The sequence below is a fragment of the Salvelinus fontinalis genome, chromosome 3, assembly GCF_029448725.1.
Source record: "Salvelinus fontinalis isolate EN_2023a chromosome 3, ASM2944872v1, whole genome shotgun sequence".
Taxonomy (NCBI): Eukaryota; Metazoa; Chordata; class Actinopteri; order Salmoniformes; family Salmonidae; genus Salvelinus; species Salvelinus fontinalis.
This window is the reverse complement of record NC_074667.1, coordinates 37,173,659-37,191,900: the sequence shown is the minus strand read 5'-3', so window position 1 is coordinate 37,191,900 and position 18,242 is coordinate 37,173,659. Positions and strand designations below refer to the sequence as shown.

Genomic DNA, 18,242 nt, shown 5'->3' with positions numbered 1-18,242 from the left:
CATATAGGTGGACCTGTTTCTTTGTTAACTGCTTAACACAGATAAACCGCATGCTATTCTAACTTCTAACTAACTTCCTTGGAAATCATTTGGGGAATATATTATTTCTATTTCATTCAGCTATGTTCAATTGTATTCTTTATAATATAAAATAATAAAAAAATAATGCCACGGAATTCTAAGCAAATCTTGTCTGCTAAATGAACTAGTGTAGCCCATAGCCATATCAGGGCCTAACATAAGGAAAACTCAGAGTATGCTATTCTGCTCTTCTGAAATAGACTACATTTTCTTCATATCATGTTTCTTTAGACCTGTCTGAAACAAATAATGGATTTATTGTGATGGTGTAGGCTATATTAAATGGATTTTTAGACTTTTTAAAATGTAGGATGTTCCAAAGGTCTGCATCAGTGGCTAGTAGGCTATGTGTGAAAGCCAGGAGAACGTGTTTATGTTCATTTCCGGTCAATTACTGTGAGACCGGCAGTTATTTGCTTGACAATCACCGGCTCACAAAATGTCATGACCGCCACAGCCCTAGACACCTCCCATGGAAACTGGAGGTAAACAAGGCCAGAGGTGCCCTCTCTAATCATCAAAGCCCTGAGAGACTACCAAGCTGTCCATTGGGGCCTGAAAACAGAACACTCTGACTGTCAGTGGTAAGTGTAATGAAAGTTGTCACACTAAGCAAAATTACATCTCCCCAACCCACAGAGTGTTCTGAATGAGGGGAACAGACGTTGCTCACACTGACACAGCAGCACTAGGCACTGTTGACAGGACCCTTTCCTCTCAGCTCTGCTGCTTTCAGATGTGGTGGCTAAATGCTGTTTAATCCTGGATGGAAAAAACGTATCACTTCAAATCCTACAAACTATCCACATTCTGATGGTAATCCTTCAGTCAATCCACAAGTTTTTTGGGGTGTGCTCTCTGTCACAGCCTTACTCACTAAAGTAAAATATATTTCCATTTCCTCTGGTTTGAGTGAAACTCTTCCACATAAGTAACCAATAGACTGATATTCCTGTTCCTGTGAAAGTGGCCAGGGTTGGAACTTGTATTCACCTGCAACCTGCACTCAGAATGACCACCAGATTTTGGATCATTGAGAGGAAACTACCTACGAGATTTAAACTGGAACAAACAATTCAGTAATAGGTGCAAAAAGTGTAACTAACTGATTGGATTAGTTTAGAAAAATGCATTCTATTTATCTTTGTGTAGCATAAGATTAATCAATCAATCAATGCACAAACATAGATATTGAAACAAACAATTCTAAAACTCAACCTGCAATAGAGCATGCTGAGAAATATGATGGGTGTGGTTTTAGTTCAAAGTGATGTGTATGAGTTTCAGGCCCCTGTACTGGAGTAAAACTGGGCCTCAAAATATAGCCTTATGAAATACATACGGTATTGGGTTAAATAATAATAAAAAATAATAACATATGTGCTTAGGGATCTCACTTAGTGAAGTCCATAAGACTGAAAACGGAGGAACGCAACAACCATGCCTCTGTCACTAACAAATACAGTCATGGCTGGTAACTCTACAATGTATTTGAAAGGCACGGCACTGGAAAATATGTGAATAAGGCTTTACCCTAAGAAGTGTGTTAATTTAACACTCTTCTGGTGTCTATATGGGTCCACAGACTCAACACTTTCAGTGTTGATTTAACACTCTCAGTAGCTAGGTTTCAATCCAATTAGTGACAGATTTTCATGTGAATATTAAAAAATCCTCATAAAAACAATATGCCCATTTTCCCACCAGAGATGCTTCCATCAAATTGACTTGTTGCGGATAGAAGGCTGAGTGTGATGACGTAGTGCACATAAAAATAAGTTTTGCGGTTAAATTCCCATGTACCAAATAAAAAATACAAGTTAAATGGGTTTCCATCGCATTTTCAATTCTACTGATGGTTTTGTCACAACAAATGTTGTGTTACATGGCGAATGTGCCCACTCTGGTCTTGGAACATGTGCTCTAGCCAACAGCTCACAGACAGTGTGGGAAGGCTACCTACATGATGAGATTATTATGGATAAGAGCAAGACTATTTTTATTTGTCAAACGGCAGCCAAGCATCGATCATCATCTGGTGGGGCAAACAAAACAAAAACATTTGGGGATGCATGCCAGCAAAGCCACTACACAACACTAAACAATATATTAATTGCACTATAACGGTGACAAACAGTGCCCATAAACTGTTAGGGCCTACATAGAGTCCCAACAGCAGTCCCAACACCTTCCCACTGCTACACCTGGCTATCAGCGTAGCCTTGTCTGGCAACGAAACAGTTCATTCAGCTTCATTTACTGCCTTTAAAATAAAAATAGCTGATAAGGCTGACTTGCTTAAACAAATGTGGTTTCTAGTGACAATTGAGATGTACAAACTATGGCATAAGGGGTCGACAAGCAAATAAGAGGCAATCCGTAATTTCGATTAAGACATTCATGATCGAGCTAGGACGGACATAGTCAATATAACTATTTGTTCAGCACTTTTGAAATGTACAGCGACAGAATTCAGAACATGGGCCGTTGTTACAGTGTTATCCCTGTACACCAAGTCAGAACCATAGGATAAATAAAAGGGGCATATAAGCAGACGATGAAAGCTCTTACAATATTCGATGACTACATATCTCTAAAACAGGTTATAGGCTACATGTGCACCACCAAGTCAGAACATTAGGCGAAATTAAGAGGGGAAAATATATCAAATTATTAGGGTGAGGTACATGGGCTACTAACAGCTTACTACACAACATACACTTAGTATTACTTTCTTAGCTACAGTATACATATCTCCCTGGCATATTAGATCATTTATGCAGCAGCATACAATACATTTTTGGGCTCACCTTGTGCTGTGCTCACTTGAACAGGAAGGCGGCGCGGCGGTCCTTCAGTGGCTAATATTGTCATCAAAGTCTGGCATTATCTGGATTTATGGTGCTTTCAAGAGAACTCTGAAAAAAACAAGGGCGAATCATGATGACGTCAGTGATCTTCAGGTCGTAGCTCTAGAAAGAGGCCTGAGTTCCTGACTTGCAATTCTGAGTTGGATGACCAAAACATATTTTCCAAGTCAGAGCAAATTTTTTCCCAAGTTCCCAGTTGTCTTCAACTCACTGAAGTCAGATTTCCCAGTTCCGAGTTAACAGTTGCTTTGAGCGAGGTAGAAATCATGCTGGATTGACAGCATGGCCAATGTTGAATGTTTAACATTTTAAACTTGGAAAAGAGACACTTAAACCCAGACTTGGGAACACTAACCCACTTAACTGAATAGCAGGCTAGTGATTGCTTTGCAATGCTTGCAGTTAGCCACTGATTCTTTCCAAACCACTCATGGTTGAGTTTGCGATTTCCAACTTGTTGTGTAATGTTTATGTCCAATACGTTGTATTTATAATTTATTTTCATTATTTCTCTTCATATGACATGGATTAAAAAGGATTTGCCAGTAGATTGTCGACTTGATTCATGATGATGTCTACTAGCTAAGATTTTGAAAGTATGATGTTGATATGATCAGTCCAATCAAAGCTACTGTAGATATAAAGTGATTTGTCGTCATTTTATCTGTGACCAATGACCTTGAGCCTTCTTGGATGGGCACTTCTAATGTAACTCTATAGCAGCACCCAAGGGAATTTTCAAGCTCTACCCTTAGATTTGGCGGTGACGTAGTGTCCCCATGAGTGACAGAACACTGAGCCAATCATGGCGTAACTAGAGAACATTACCAACCCCTACACTCTGTATTTTCTGCTGGCTGCTCCACCACCACAGAAAGCACTGAGCTGGGTTGAAACACCTGCATTTTGGAGCTGCCATCCTCAAGAAAGCAAAAAAGAGACCAGGTTAGTATGTCACTTTATTAACTCAATGATTTTAGATTTTTTTTTACATTGTTTGAAAACTGATATGTGACACATATTAATGCCAAAATAAAATGCTAAAAGAAAAATGCGAAAATTGTGGGGCTCAAAACAGGTGAAGCTCTGCCCAACCTTCCATGAATGATGGGTCGCCACTGCCTGAGTGCCTGAACCATGAAGCTAATCTCACAGCCTGGGGAAGCACAGAACAGCACACTCATTTACAGTTTACACCGAGGTACACACACAGACACGCCGATTATGCTCACACACAAGCTCACAAAGGCCTGCATACACACACATAACTCGCTCAACAATACACACACACACAAAGAGTTTAAGAGCTATACATACAAACACACATAAAGACGTATACCACAACATGAACACAGGCACCTCATCAGCAAACCAGTGCCTGCGAATCATGAACATCACCACCCACTCATACTGTACATGCTGTGGTTGTACATAAATTGCATACATAGTCCTGGTCCTAGTACTGGTGCACAAACAGTTTCTTTCACACACACTCCTACTCACACCTCCACAAACCAGTGGTACACTGAAAGGGCAGAAATCCCTCATCATCCAGGCATTATCCAGCTGGTTCAGAGCAGGCCTCAGGCATGCAGGGGGGATTTAGTCTGCCTCTTCATTCTGTCACAGCCTTTATGTGTTTTAGCTTCCTTAAAACACACATGCATGATCACGCACACCATACACAAAAGCTTAAAAACTCACAAAACACACACACACAAACAAACAAACATTCAACACAAACACACAACCATACTGTACACAAAATCATACACCAAACACACACACATACACACCTCATACCCCTGTAAATATGTTCACCCAGCTTAGTGCCTTCCCTTCCAGAAAGGATAAGGCAGGCAAGTAGGACGAGATGTCATTTAGGTATCATCAGCCCTGTCTATTTGATTCCAAGGCCTCATAAATGCATTTATTACCCGAGTCTCCAAACAGCACTGGTACTAATGAAGCTCATCAAAGCCACAGCAGCAGCACACAACCAGGAGAAGACAGATCTGGTCCCTTATCCAGGGTTAGGCTGTGTGGGTCTCTCTCTGTACCCACATAGAGCTCATTGGTTCTGGGGGTAAGAAGCTAACAGACACCCTGTTTAGAGCTCTGAACAGAGGTCTGGAAGTCTTAGACCAAAGATGGATGCTCTTTTTCCTGTCCTGCTGAGCTTTCATAACAGCATTAGGTTTCCTTGGGCTGAGTCCACTCTGCCAGCATAAGCACTCACTGCTCCACAAAGACATCAATAGATAAAACCTTCTCAATCGCCGAATCTGGACACCAAAGTACACAAAGACACGCATATGAATAAAAATGAGCCAAATTGCTTTTTATCCATTGGGGAGGAGACCGTGTATACAGAGTGCCTGTCTTCAGTATCCGTTTTGCTCAGTGACTTAACCTTCGGCTTTCAGATGCTGGCTGGTACTGCCAAGAGGAAACTGGGTCTAATGAGAACATGATAGCACTTTTCACAGGGAAGAATAATGTGTTTCTCCTCATTCATTCAGGCCCTTTTCATTGGGCCTAAAATGTGAGCAGTGTTCCCCAATCAGCAACCACACAACAGGCTCCCTCACATTCATGCCGTCACCATGGTAACCGGCTATGCCACATGTCTGTTTCATACCCAAATGAGGAGACAGCTGTGTGTGCCATTAGGCATCGTAGAGCGAAAAGCGAACAAGAACTGCCGCTAGCACGAGATCACAACCATAAACATCCATATGCAATGACCGGATTAAACAACAGACACCAAACGAAAAGGCTGATAATTGCTATACCAGCAGACAATGGCTCCCACTATAGCGTGGCTACGTTCAGTCTCCCACTACCACAACAAAGAAACAAGGGACTGCTGTTACCTAGTAGATTCTACTGACTACATCTACAAACGCACCGCAGCATGTCTCCTTCCCAAACAACAACCATTACTGATGAAACACAGCATATCACAATACAGCAAGCACAGCCAAACCTACCATTCCATCACTATTATTAGTTTTCAGTCACAATACTCCTATATTACAGCTCCATACACGAGTCCCCAGCTCCGCCATGTGCTGCTGACAGCCGGCCTGCCAGGCGTGTGTAGCTGATGGGCACTGCATGTCCTTGCTGGGCAATTCCACGGAAAAACAGAATTAGACTTTGACTCAGATTTTTCACTTTAAAATGTATGCCAACCAAATCCATTGATTTCAAAGTTTAACAAACCATACAACTTTATGCAAAAGGACTACTTTGAGCAATTTACACCGAAAATGTCACAAAAACACATTGACTGGAAGAACTATGCTGATGCAAAGTTTGGTAAGATTAAGATTCAAAGATGTCTGCAGAAACAATGGGGTGTCAGCTGTGCTATGATATGACACCTTGAGTTAAGAAATACTTTTTGCGGTTATTGAACTACAGTAGGTGAAGTGGATTTACATCTGGTAATGAAATTACGGTAACAGAATTACACCATGGGTCCCTGATCTGTAATATATAGAAATGCATAATTATGGATATGAATATCATTCTCTTCATGGTTATGTATCCTGAATAGGTACACAAAAGTAGAAATATGCAATATCCTTCTTTTGCATATTTGAGTATTGTTCTACACACTGGCTATTATTGTAATGAGCTCGGCCCCCAAACAAGACCACATTTGGTTGGTCCGGACCAGACCTAATCTGAAACAATCATAGATGTCTATGCTTCACAAGTTTGGACACCCCAGTACAGCCCAGTAGAGTACAGTACAGCACAGCAGAGTACAGTTCAGTAAAGTAGTTAAATACAGTACATTATACTGTAGTCTACGTTAATGCCCTATAACGTACTGTACTCTATTCTACTGCACTTTACTGTTCTGTTCTCTACTATGCTCTACTGTATAGTACTGTGCTTTCCAAATCTGTGAAACATAGATGCTGTTGCAGGCTGCCAGTGCAGGCTGGCCAATTTTAAACTACTTTTCACCCGGTGTCGGTCGGTGCTCAGTGAGTGAGGATGCTTGTAACAGTAAATGGAAAGAGGGTAGGTGTCAGTAAGAGCCGGGAGAGGTGACATTAACTGGAGAGAGTGAGAGAGCGAGCGAGACGTCTATACTGTTGTCACAGTCTTGGTTTGACCACCAGATAACAGAATGAGAAAAAAAAACTGTTATGAGCTAGGCTTGGGCAGTAAACCGTATATAATATATACCGTATACCACCAGGGTAGTTGGAAATAGCCATGGGAGGGTTTTTCAATATCGTCAATACCGTTGATAATATATGAAGTGTTTTCATAAATGTTAATATTTGTAGCTAGTTTTTAAGTAAATACCTGCAGTCAACTTGTGATATACGTTATGAGATGAAGAAGATTGCGTTCTTCATTTCACCTGTCACATAATTTTGTATTATTAAGTATTATTACCGGTAGTGCCCAGGCGCAAACTTTGTTTACAAGCACACAACGACACGAGACCAGAGTCTTGTGAGTCACTCACTGTTGTGCAGCAAACGCCAGGTGATCTAGTTACAGTATTGAATTCACAACTAAATGTTTGCCAGCTAGATATCTTCTAACTATTAAGTTAATTGTCTAAAATGTGCTAAAAGCTCTGCCGTTGTACATTTGATTTGCTAATTTAGTAGCTAGCTAGCTATCTAGCTAGCTAAGTAGTTGGCTTCTTCCAAAATCAATCTTCGCTTGGTAACACCAAAGAATCCAGTCCTGGATCAAGAGCCTTGCTGTCTAATATTTGTTTTGTGCAGCAAACTGTGAGTAGCATTTCTGAGTTACATGTATAACTTTATGAGCTAGGATGTCTGTCTTGCAAATAGTTTCGGTCAGAGACTGTATAAAGTGTTTGCAAATGCTTTCTCTATGGGATTTTACATGTACTTGTTAGCATTGCTAACCTTCGCATTACAGAGGCTATGTGGGGTTTGAAAATAGCACCCCTTGTGTTCAGTGCTGGTATGACTGGATATCCTGGTATGGCACAAGGTTAGTATGAAGGTATGACAATCTGGATACTGTCCAAGACTATTATGAGCTGAACATACAGTAACAGTATGCCAGTGGAAGGGTGTACAGTAGCAGGTGACCCAACTGTGGTTTGTGACTACTATGATTTCCCATTGTAGCCAATTCAACTGCAGTAATTCCGTTAACGACTTTTCGGTAATTCTGTTCCCGATTTGTCAGTAATTATGTTACCGATTTGGTAACAGAATTACGAGTTTTAATTATTCATAAACAAACTTGATATAAAAAGGGTCTTCCTTTACTTGCTGCTTCTGTGAACGTTCATTATCCTTCATCATCATGAGGGAGAGAAATAAGAAAATATCTTAGATATGTGGGTTTTTGGTAACAGAATTACAAAGTAAAAGGCATTGTGTCTTAAACTTAATTCATCCAAAATGAAATATGTGTTGATATTAGTTGGCAGGGGTCTTTGATCCAACATTATTGTGTTTTGATGTTTTTCTAATACCTTTTAAGACTTTTTCTGTTAGATGTTGTCTAAGACCCCTTTTCCATCTGTTTGACCAGAAATCAAAGCCTTTACTTATTCCTGGAAAATGGTTGAAAAATGTATATACTGTATGCCTTCAAATCTCAAAAATATAGACTCTTAGCTTTCATTTGATACCCAATTTGACATGCTCCTATGAACTTCACTTGAAGGTGCTCATAGGTTCATTTTGCAGCAGTCATAAAACATACAAACAAAATCAAATATTAAAAAACAACAGCAAATAGCTAGGGAAATTTACAAGCAAGTAGCCTGGCTAAGTGCATTTTCATTAGTCTGAGTGAGAGGCACCCTGTTCCTGCTGCATTGGCCTACCTGAGAGGCATGCTGCTCCTCCTGCATTGGTCTGCCTGTGAAGCACCCTGTTCGGGCACCATTAGTATGCAGGCGTCCCGCTCCACATCACACAGGGCTTTGGTGCAGCTGGTGGAGGCAGAGCAGAGGTGTGGAGCTGAGAAGAGGAGGAGGAAGAGAGAGGAAGGAGGGGGAGGGGACTGAGGAGCAATTCTCCTTCTGAGGAGCACTACCGCTTCTGAGCCAATAGGAATCCTTCTCTGCTCTGCTCTTCCATAAAGCAATTGGTGGCCTCTCAGGGGTGCGTGCTTAGTCCTCTCCTGTACTCCCTGTTCATCTATGACTGTCTGGCTCATCCATGACTCCAACACCATCATTAAGTTTGCCAACGACACAACAGTGGAAGGCCTGATCACCGACAACGGTGAGACAGCCTATAGGGAGGACGTCAGAGACCTGGCAGTGTGGTGCCAGGACAACAACCTCTCCCTCAACGTCAGCAAGACAAAGGAGCTGATCGTGGACAACAGGAAATGGAGGGCCGAGCACTCCCCCATTCACATCGACGGGGCTGCAGTTAAGCGGGTTGAGAGCATCAAGTTCCTCGGTGTCCACATCACTAAGGATCTATCACGGTCCAAACACACCAACACAGTTGTGAAGAGGGCACAGCAATGCCTCCTCCCCCCAGGAGATGAAAACAAATTGCCATGGGTCCCCAGATCCTCCAAAAGTTCAACAGCTGCACCATTGGGAGCATCTTGACTGGCTGCATCACCACTTGGTATGGCAACTGCTTGGCATCCGACTGCAAGGTGCTACAGATGGTACTGTGCACAGCCCAGTACATCACTGGGGCTGAGCTCCCTGCCATCCAGGACCTCTATACCAGGCGGTGTTAGAGTGTGACGCACTCAGGCGTAGTGGGTGCGGAGTCAGGTGCAGGAGGCTGAAGGTACAGAATAGTGCTTTATTTACGGCACAAGGAAAATCGTATACGCCAAAATGCCGGGCGCACAACCACCATTGCCCAAAAACAGGACCTAACTAGTCCGGAGAAAAACCCAACATGAAACACACTGCCACACATAAACACAGTGGAAAAATAAGCCCGCGCAAAGAGCAGGCAGGCCTACCGGCTTAAATAGCCCAACTAAAAACCTAAACAAGAAACAGGTGAAACCAATAAGACAAAATCAACAGAAAAGGGAAAAGGGATCGGTGGCAGCTAGTAGACCGGTGACGACGACCGCCGAGCGCCGCCCGAACAGGAAGAGGAGCCACCTTTGGTAGGAGTCGTGACACAGAGGAAGTACCTAAAAAATTGTCAAAGACAATCTGCTACCGCACGGCACCAAGTCTGGAACCAACAGGACCCTGAACAGCTTCTAACCCTAAGCCATAAGACTGCAAAATAGTTAGTTAAATATTTCACCAAATAGCTACCCGGACTGCATTAACCCTTTTTGCATTAACTTTGACTCTTCACATACGCTGCTACTACTGTTTACTATCTATCACTTTATTCCTAGTTATATGTACAAATCTACCTCAATTACCTCGTACCCCTACACATTGACTCGGTACTGGCACCCCTTGTATACAGCCAAGTTATCGTCACTCATTGTGTATCTATTACTACTTTTATTATTACGTGTTTTATTTTTCTATTATTTCTCAATTTCTTTTTTCTGTATTGTTGGGAAGGGCCTGTAAGTAAGTTAGTCCACACCTGTTGTTTATGAAGCATTTGACAAATAACATTTGATTTGTAATGGTGATATCACTTTTAACAAGATACAGATAAAACAAATATAATTATGCTAACAGCATCTAATGTGACAAGGTTAGGTAGGCTAATGTGAGGCAGTCTTGTATGTTTCAGTAGCTGAAGCTATTCAGATCCAACATGGGCGTTTCACAAATGCTTAATTCCCTATGGAACTGACAGTAACAATTTCTCTCTCTCTCACACAATCTTTCTCTCTCTCTATATGTATATATATATATATATATATATATATATATGAGAGAGAGATATCACAATATGTATATATATATATATATATATCTTCTGTCTCCTTTTTCCCCCTCATTCTATCTGCAACGGCAAAAAGCCAATATGTCCTCTGAGCATGGATCAATCATGGTGACTTTGGCAAAGTCCTTCAACATTGCACCAATAGAGAGACGCAAGTCCAATATCTCAAAGGATACCCATGTGGGACAAAGCCTAAAAATATCACCACAGCACAGTCATGCATGTAGATTACACAATAAAATTCTACTAAGTAAGCATTTTCAAATAGTTTGGTGGACCAATAACACTTTACGCATTAATATACTAGTCCAATCATAACTTCTCAGTCCATATTCTGATTCTGAGTACCCCAATAACAGTAAGTGCTCTTTGTAACCAGAAATATAGTACAGAGATGCTAGGATCCATTACCAATCCACATACAGTGGTATAAGAGCAAAACCAAGCAGTCAGCATCTCTGAATGCCCATTCTCTCTCTCTGAGATTTGAGTCATAGCAGCTACTTGTCTCAGAATAATGCCCATTAATTAATTCCCTACCCAGACATTAGATGGGTAGAGTTTGATAAACAGCTGCCTCAGTCAGAAACATCTTTACAAAAACCTCACAATGGCGTGACATATTTCCCTCACCCCTCAACTTGCAGTCACAATGGGAGAGGGTTGAGCTGGAGCACCTAAGTCATCCCCAGCCATCCCCCCTCAAACACCCCACTGAACCCCAAAACTAGAGCCCACAGTGCAGAGTCAGTCCCAGGCTCTCTCAATGGGTCTCAACGACTTGTGTGGTGAACACATGCACACATGCGAGTGCACACACACACATACCGTGTTAAACACGTCTTTGAGTTGGCTGGTTCTCACGACTCCTGAACTGCTGGCGGAGAATACTGCTTTGCGCGTGTGGGTGGGGCACGGCATACTCACTGCCTGTGCCAGGCCTTCTTCCTAAAGCGGGTTATACCTAATAGCTTCTTCCCCCCTCCTCCCTCACCACTCTGGCTAGAGTACATCCATTTATGTCAGCATTCTCAAAGTTTTCCCAAGACAAAACCCTGGTTCAGTTGGCAAGCCTAAAGAGGACAGAAGTGAATAACAGGATAATTTAAATCAACTGAGCCTCGGCCAATGAATTTCGCACATTGCCAAATCAGGCTCAATTGAATAAAAATGACAGAAACTGCAATTCCTTGAAAACAAAAGCCTTAAACTGAAAAACGAAACCCTGCTTAACTTTTATGTTGATTGCCTCTAACTGTAGGACTGTTCATCAAACCAAATATTACAACTTATGATCCAGCTTTTAATCCAATCCTCCACATTACCAAGACTTAACTTGTGAAGGTTTGATTGAATGTGGCCCTGAGTCACTCAAAGCATATTTAGCTCTGTGGCTTCAGCTTCAGAGAGAGTAGTAACAGGTGCCACTGTCACGCAATAGCTGCAACAGACCCGATGAGGATGAGGAATCAATTTACAAAGGTGACCCAACATTTTTTGTCACCGCCCCTACCAGCTCTGCCCCCAATTTATCTTGAGCAACCCATTGTCTTTTTCTTTTCCTCCAAAGACTCCTTGTCGAATTTCTCCACAGAGCAGTCGAGACATCTGCCAGGATCCTCACACTTTCGTATGCAAATTAATGTGATAGGGCATGAGAGACCTTAGCTGCCAGTCAGCTGTTTCAGCTGCTTTCCCTGTGATCGTGTTGTGTGTGTGGCAATAATATAGGCGACATTATGGCAGATTATCTGTTTAGCATTTTTTTCTGCTCTTGTTTATAAAGCGGTTTATAGTGGGTTATTTTACTGTGAGTGCACGTTTGTCCACAGGGTTAAATCAACACTGAGAGTGTTACATTTAACACTGGTTCAGTGTCTATACAGGTCCACACTTTTCAGTGTTAAATTAACACACTGCTTAGTGTAAAGCCTTATTCCCATATTTCCCAGTACCTTTCTTGTGAATTAGTTACCACCCATGACTGTATTTGTTAGTGACAGAGACATGGTTGTTGCATTCAGCCATGTTCATGTTATCTTTAAAGTTAGATTACTTGAAACACAATACAATACATATTTCATAAGGTAGGGATCATCAACTAGATTCGGCCACAGATGGTTGGGGGCTGGAACATAATTACAAATAATTTGCAATTACAGTCTTGCAGACCTTTGGCATTCTAGTTGTCAATTTGTTGAGGTAATCTGAAGAGATTTCAACCCATGCTTCCTGAAGAACCTCCCACAAGATAGACTGGCTTGATGGGCACTTCTTACGTACCATACGGTCAAGCTGCTCCCACAACAGCTCAATAGGGTTGAGATTCGGTGACTGTGCCAGCCACTCCAATATAGACAGAATACCAGCTGTTCTTGCATAGTTTGGAGCTGTGCTTTGAGTTATTGTCCTGTTGTAGGAGAAAATTGGCTCCAATTAAACGTCATCCACAGTGTATGGCATGGTGTTGCAAAATGGAGTGATAGCCTTCCTTCTTCAAGATCCCTTTTTTGTCTGTCCATAACACTTTATTCCAATCTTACTTTGTCCAGTGTCTGTGTTCTTTTGCCCATCTTAATCTTTTCTTTTAATTGGCCAGTCTGAGATATGGCTTTTTCTTTGCAACTCTGCCTAGAAGGCCAGCATCCCGGAGTCGCCTCTTCACTGTTAACGTTGAGACTGGTGTTTTGCGGGTACTATTTAATGAAGCTGCCAGTTGAGGACTTGTGAGGCGTCTGTTTCTCAAACTAGACACTAATGTACCTGTCCTCTTGCTCAGTTGTGCACTGGGGTCACCCACTCCTATTTCTACTCTGGTTAAAGCCAGTTTGCGCTGTTCTGTGAAGGGAGTCAGTTTCTTGCCAATTTCTTACATGGAATAGCCTTAATTTCTCAGAACAAGAACAGACTGACGAGTTTCAGAAGAAAGGTCTTTGTTTCTGGCCATTTTGAGCCTGTAATCGAACCCGCAAATGCTGATGCTCCAGATACTCAACTAGTCTAAAGAAGGCCAGTTTTATTGCTTCTTTAATCAGCACAACAAGTTTCCAGCTGTGCTAACATAATTGCAAAAGGGTTTTCCAATGATCAATTAGCCTTTTAAAATTATAAACTTGGATTAGCTAACACAACGTGCCATTGGAACACAGGAGTGATGGTTGCTGATAATGGGCCTCTGTACGCCTATGTAGATATTCCACAAAAAAATCTGCCGTTTCCAGCTACAATAGTCATTTACAACATTAACAATGTCTACACTGTATTTCTGATCAATTTGATGTTATTTTAAATGCACTATTTTTTTATAGCTTTTCTTTCAAAAACAAGGACTTTTCTAAGTGACCCCAAACTTTTGAACGATAGTGTATATTGTTGGGGGGAGGGTCACTTAGAAATGTCCTTGTTTTTGAAAGAAAAGCTAATTTTTTGTCCATTAAAATAACATAAATCACCTTTGTAAATTGATTCCTCATCCTCTGTTGTTGCAACTATTGCGTGACAGTGGATCTTTTTTTTTTTTTACTGGGGGGAGGGCAAAATAAAACCACTTGCGGGCCAAATTCAGCCTGCAGGATGCCAGTTGGTGAACCCTGTCATAAGGCCTTATTTTAAGGGCTTAGTCTTACCCTAATACAGTGGTCTGAAACTCATGGTTTACAGGCAAAATCAGGCCTGCAAATCACATTATGCTGGTTTGCAAAGTGATGTATAATTCCTATTAGAATCCAGCCGGAGTGGGGCTATCCAACGTTTGGAATTTTTATTCAGAATGACTGCTACGGTTGGGAAGACTAAGATACCTAAAGCTATAAACTGGAACAACCATTTCAGATACGGGTGCAATAAGCACAAATAACAGATTTGTTTCTAAAAAATATATGGTATGTATATTTGAGTAGCATAACATGAATTGAATGAATCAAAACATACATATTGAAACAAACAATTTAAAAAATCTACCTCCAATAGAGCATGCTGGGAAATTTGATTACAATTGGTGTGGTTTTGGTTTAACACTGGTTATTAACACCAACACTGGGGTTCATTTACATCAATGAGTGTTAATTTAACACCTCAATCAACACTAGAAATGTGACACTGAAAAAACAACACTAGGTAACTCTGTGCAATTTCCTTTGTCAGTGTGTCATCCCTCAGACAAAATCGATATGAATTCGCATTCTCAATTGATAGTAATGAATTAATTATATGCACACACATATCAGACTACATCCTCCATATTATTTGCCACATGTGGGCTACTGAATGCGGATCACAGTGCCCTTGCAAATCCAATGGGTGCACTGACGCTGTAGCTAGCCCTACCACTTGATGTGAGATTCAGCCAGCTTCTACAATATTAATATGAACAGCAAGGGTTCCGTAGACCTAAATAAACAAAGAGCTTAGTCTACATATAAGACCATTGCCTACATATTTTATTTGGACGATATGCCAATTGTGCTGTCACCACCACATTAGAAAGAATAATGCAACATCTTTCCTCTCCTCAATGACAGTCGCATTCACTTCAGTACGTGAGGAGTGCAGTGAATATAGGAGGCATATTTGTTTGAATCCTTTGGCAAGGCGCAGATAATTTCAGAAATAAAATAAAACATTCAGACCATGCCTAATTATTCCGTAATTACCGTTTCCAATTAAGTTCATGATTTTATATCTGTGAATAATATTCAAAAGCTAAGCATGCGATTCTCATTAATTGACTTATTTCACAATGGTTAACCAGATATGTAAATTGTAGCATAGGTCCTACATATGAAAAATAGCAATTGGTCTCACCTTAGCATTTTATCAACCACAAGAATGCCTCTTCCCTGTACACACACTTAGCTGCTCCAGGAAAAGCAGGCAATTTGAGCGCTCAGTCTTGAAAGATAATATTACTATATCTATGAAAAATAAATAATACAATATTTAACTTAGCAAAAAGCGAGGTCTCTTCATAGAGGTTTAGTTTTGATTTCTTCAGCCGCCGTTCTTCTGTCCTCCGTGCTTCGCCCGCGGCTGACTGAATAGCTTTATCATCGCCACTGGTAACCCGGGCACAGCGCTTGCCTTGAGCTCGCGCTTCTCTGAGCTCGTACCCTCCTCCAAGTAAACATGCAGAGAGCACCTGGCGCTGACCAGAGCAGCGAGTCCTGTCAACTGATTTCAAACGCGAGATTGGTCGTGCGGCAGTGTATGTCATCACTGCCTGATGCCCAACTAGACGACCTCACCATCTGCTCGAGTTCTGCTGTGATGGGAACAAAAGAAACTCGCTGTGGGAAACTACGAAGCAAGGGTGAGGTTGGCGTGGCAAGGGATAAAAGGGTTTACTGAGTGTCGAATGTCGAACATTTTCGACACTCATTTTTTAGAAGTTCCAGTGTTTGTCAGAAAGTGTCCAATGTAAGGTGAAGTGAGTCAATGACCTCTAAAATTAACTAATCTCGCATGAATCCAAAAACCTAGCCTACACTGAATCTACATAATGATATTGGAAAAGGTTTGGTGGCATATGGCTCAGTATCGGGCTACTGGATTTGAGTTATGTTGAGGTGTACAGTAAATCTAGGGTGTGGCAATATTTTGATGTCAAATTATAGGCCTAATTCCACTTTGTCTGGATGTGTGATGTCTTGGTAATCTGTGACTAAAATAGCACTACACAGCTATGATATATAACCTTACCAGCACACAATATAGAGAACATGCACGTGTGCCACACACACAGTAAAATTAAATTTATGTGCAGTTCAGAGATTATGTTCTCTCTCCACCTGTCAACATTCTCTCCTCTCTTTCTGCTTCCTTCCTTCTTCTCCTAGGATAGCTTTGAAGTGACAGTGCTTCATAACATTCTGTTTCATCTCTTAAAGCTGCCTGCTTCCACCTGAGCTGATGCATTGAGACTGAAGGACCTTGCAAGGCACAAGTGGGATCATTCTTGTGCTTGAGACAGACATGATAGGATGAATGCAGCTTTTCTCCTATTTGTTGATATTGTACTGGCATGTTAGGTTGCACTGTTGAGTGGTAAAGGGTCACAGACTTCGGTGGAGAAATCAGATGAAGTCAGAACATCCTGACATGTGTGAGAACATAAATCTGATAGACCATTTCAGCGATTGTCACACTTTTTCTGGTCATTGATTCAATGTCTTGAGCCCTCATACTAACTTTTATTCACATTGAACATCATCGTCAAATCAAATGTTATTTGTCACATGCGCCAAATACAATAGGTGTAGTAGACCTTATGTCACGTTCCTGAACTGGTTTTTGTATGTGTTAGTTAGTCAGGACGTGAGTTTGGGTGGGCAGTCTATGTTTTCTGTTTCTGTTTGTTTAAGGGTTGCCTGGTATGGCTCTCAATTAGAGGCAGGTGTTTGGCGTTTCCTCTAATTGAGAGTCATATTAAGGTAGGTGTTTTCACACTGTTTGTTGTGGGTGGTTGTCTCTTGTGTCTGTGTATGTCCTTGCTCCACATGGGACTGTTTTCGGTTTGTTTGTTTTTTCGGTTTATGTAGCCTGTTCCTGTTTCATGCGTTCTTCGTTATATGTAAGTTCTTATGTTCAGGTGCGTCTACGTCGTTTGTTGTTTTGTAGTTTGTTAAAGTGTTTTCGTGTTTTTTCGTCTTTACTTTAATAAATCATGTCTTATCAAGAAGCTGCATTTCGCATGAAGAGGAGGAGGAACGCCGTTACACCTTATAGTGATGTGCTTCCTTACAAGCACTTAATTTAACCAACAATGCAGTTAAGAAAATACCTAAAAATACCAAATAATTATTTGAATCAATATTTCGCTTTCTCTAGCGTTTGCACTTCAATGTATGATCAACAAACGGATCCATACGAGACAACTTCAGAAAGGAAGAGCAAGAGCCGTGGTTTTCACATCCCTATTTAAGAGCCCACACCAGCAGAAATCCAATTTTTTGAGCTGAAAGACAATGGCCAGAGCTTACCCATCATGTTGTATAACGATGTACATCAATAGGTCATCATTTTAGTCAAAAGTATGATATATTTGGTCTTGAAGAGAGAAATCTGAAGTGGGACATTCGTGGGAATCCGTGTCAATGCCGTGTCTTTTCCTATGAGATGACAGGCTGAAAAGAATTTGCACATGTTTCATTTCAGTGCTAGGTTTTATTTGATCGTTACCAGTTACCACCCACCTGCATGGCGTTGTTTATTAATCAGAAACAGCTGCAATGTTCCTCCTCTTCACAACTGAGCTGAACCAAACAGCCTTGTGTCCACTTGGCCGCCTGAGCAATGGAGCAAATACAAATATGGGGTCCAAACGTGTTTTTCACTTATTGTTGAGCTAGGCTGTATAAAAAATATATACAGTATACCTGACTATTTTATAAATGGTATAAATGCGTGATACGATTGAATTTTG

General features: G+C 41.2%; 1 protein-coding gene and 1 long non-coding RNA gene across 9 annotated transcripts in view; one reads left to right on the top strand and one right to left on the bottom strand.

Moving 5' to 3' along the window:
• The window catches only part of LOC129846866 (leucine-rich repeat neuronal protein 1-like), a 38,801-nt gene extending 23,084 nt beyond the window's left edge, over positions 1 to 15,717 (bottom strand). For 5 of the 8 annotated variants that reach the window (XM_055914657.1, XM_055914647.1, XM_055914666.1 and 2 more), the window contains exons 1-2: positions 15,626 to 15,717; positions 2,892 to 2,999 (exon numbers count right to left, since the gene is read on the bottom strand). The gene's annotated coding sequence lies outside the window, so the exon portion shown is untranslated. Of the gene's footprint in view, positions 1 to 2,891; positions 3,000 to 8,802; positions 8,911 to 15,625 lie in introns of all 8 variants that reach the window. The other 3 variants (XM_055914690.1, XM_055914711.1, XM_055914675.1) reach the window with 2 other exon arrangements.
• A 323-nt stretch (positions 15,718 to 16,040) lies between these two features.
• On the top strand, positions 16,041 to 16,952 carry LOC129846917 (uncharacterized). Its single transcript, XR_008758307.1, has 2 exons — positions 16,041 to 16,130; positions 16,657 to 16,952. It is a non-coding gene; the product is annotated as an uncharacterized LOC129846917 (long non-coding RNA).
• Positions 16,953 to 18,242: the final 1,290 nt, after the last annotated feature.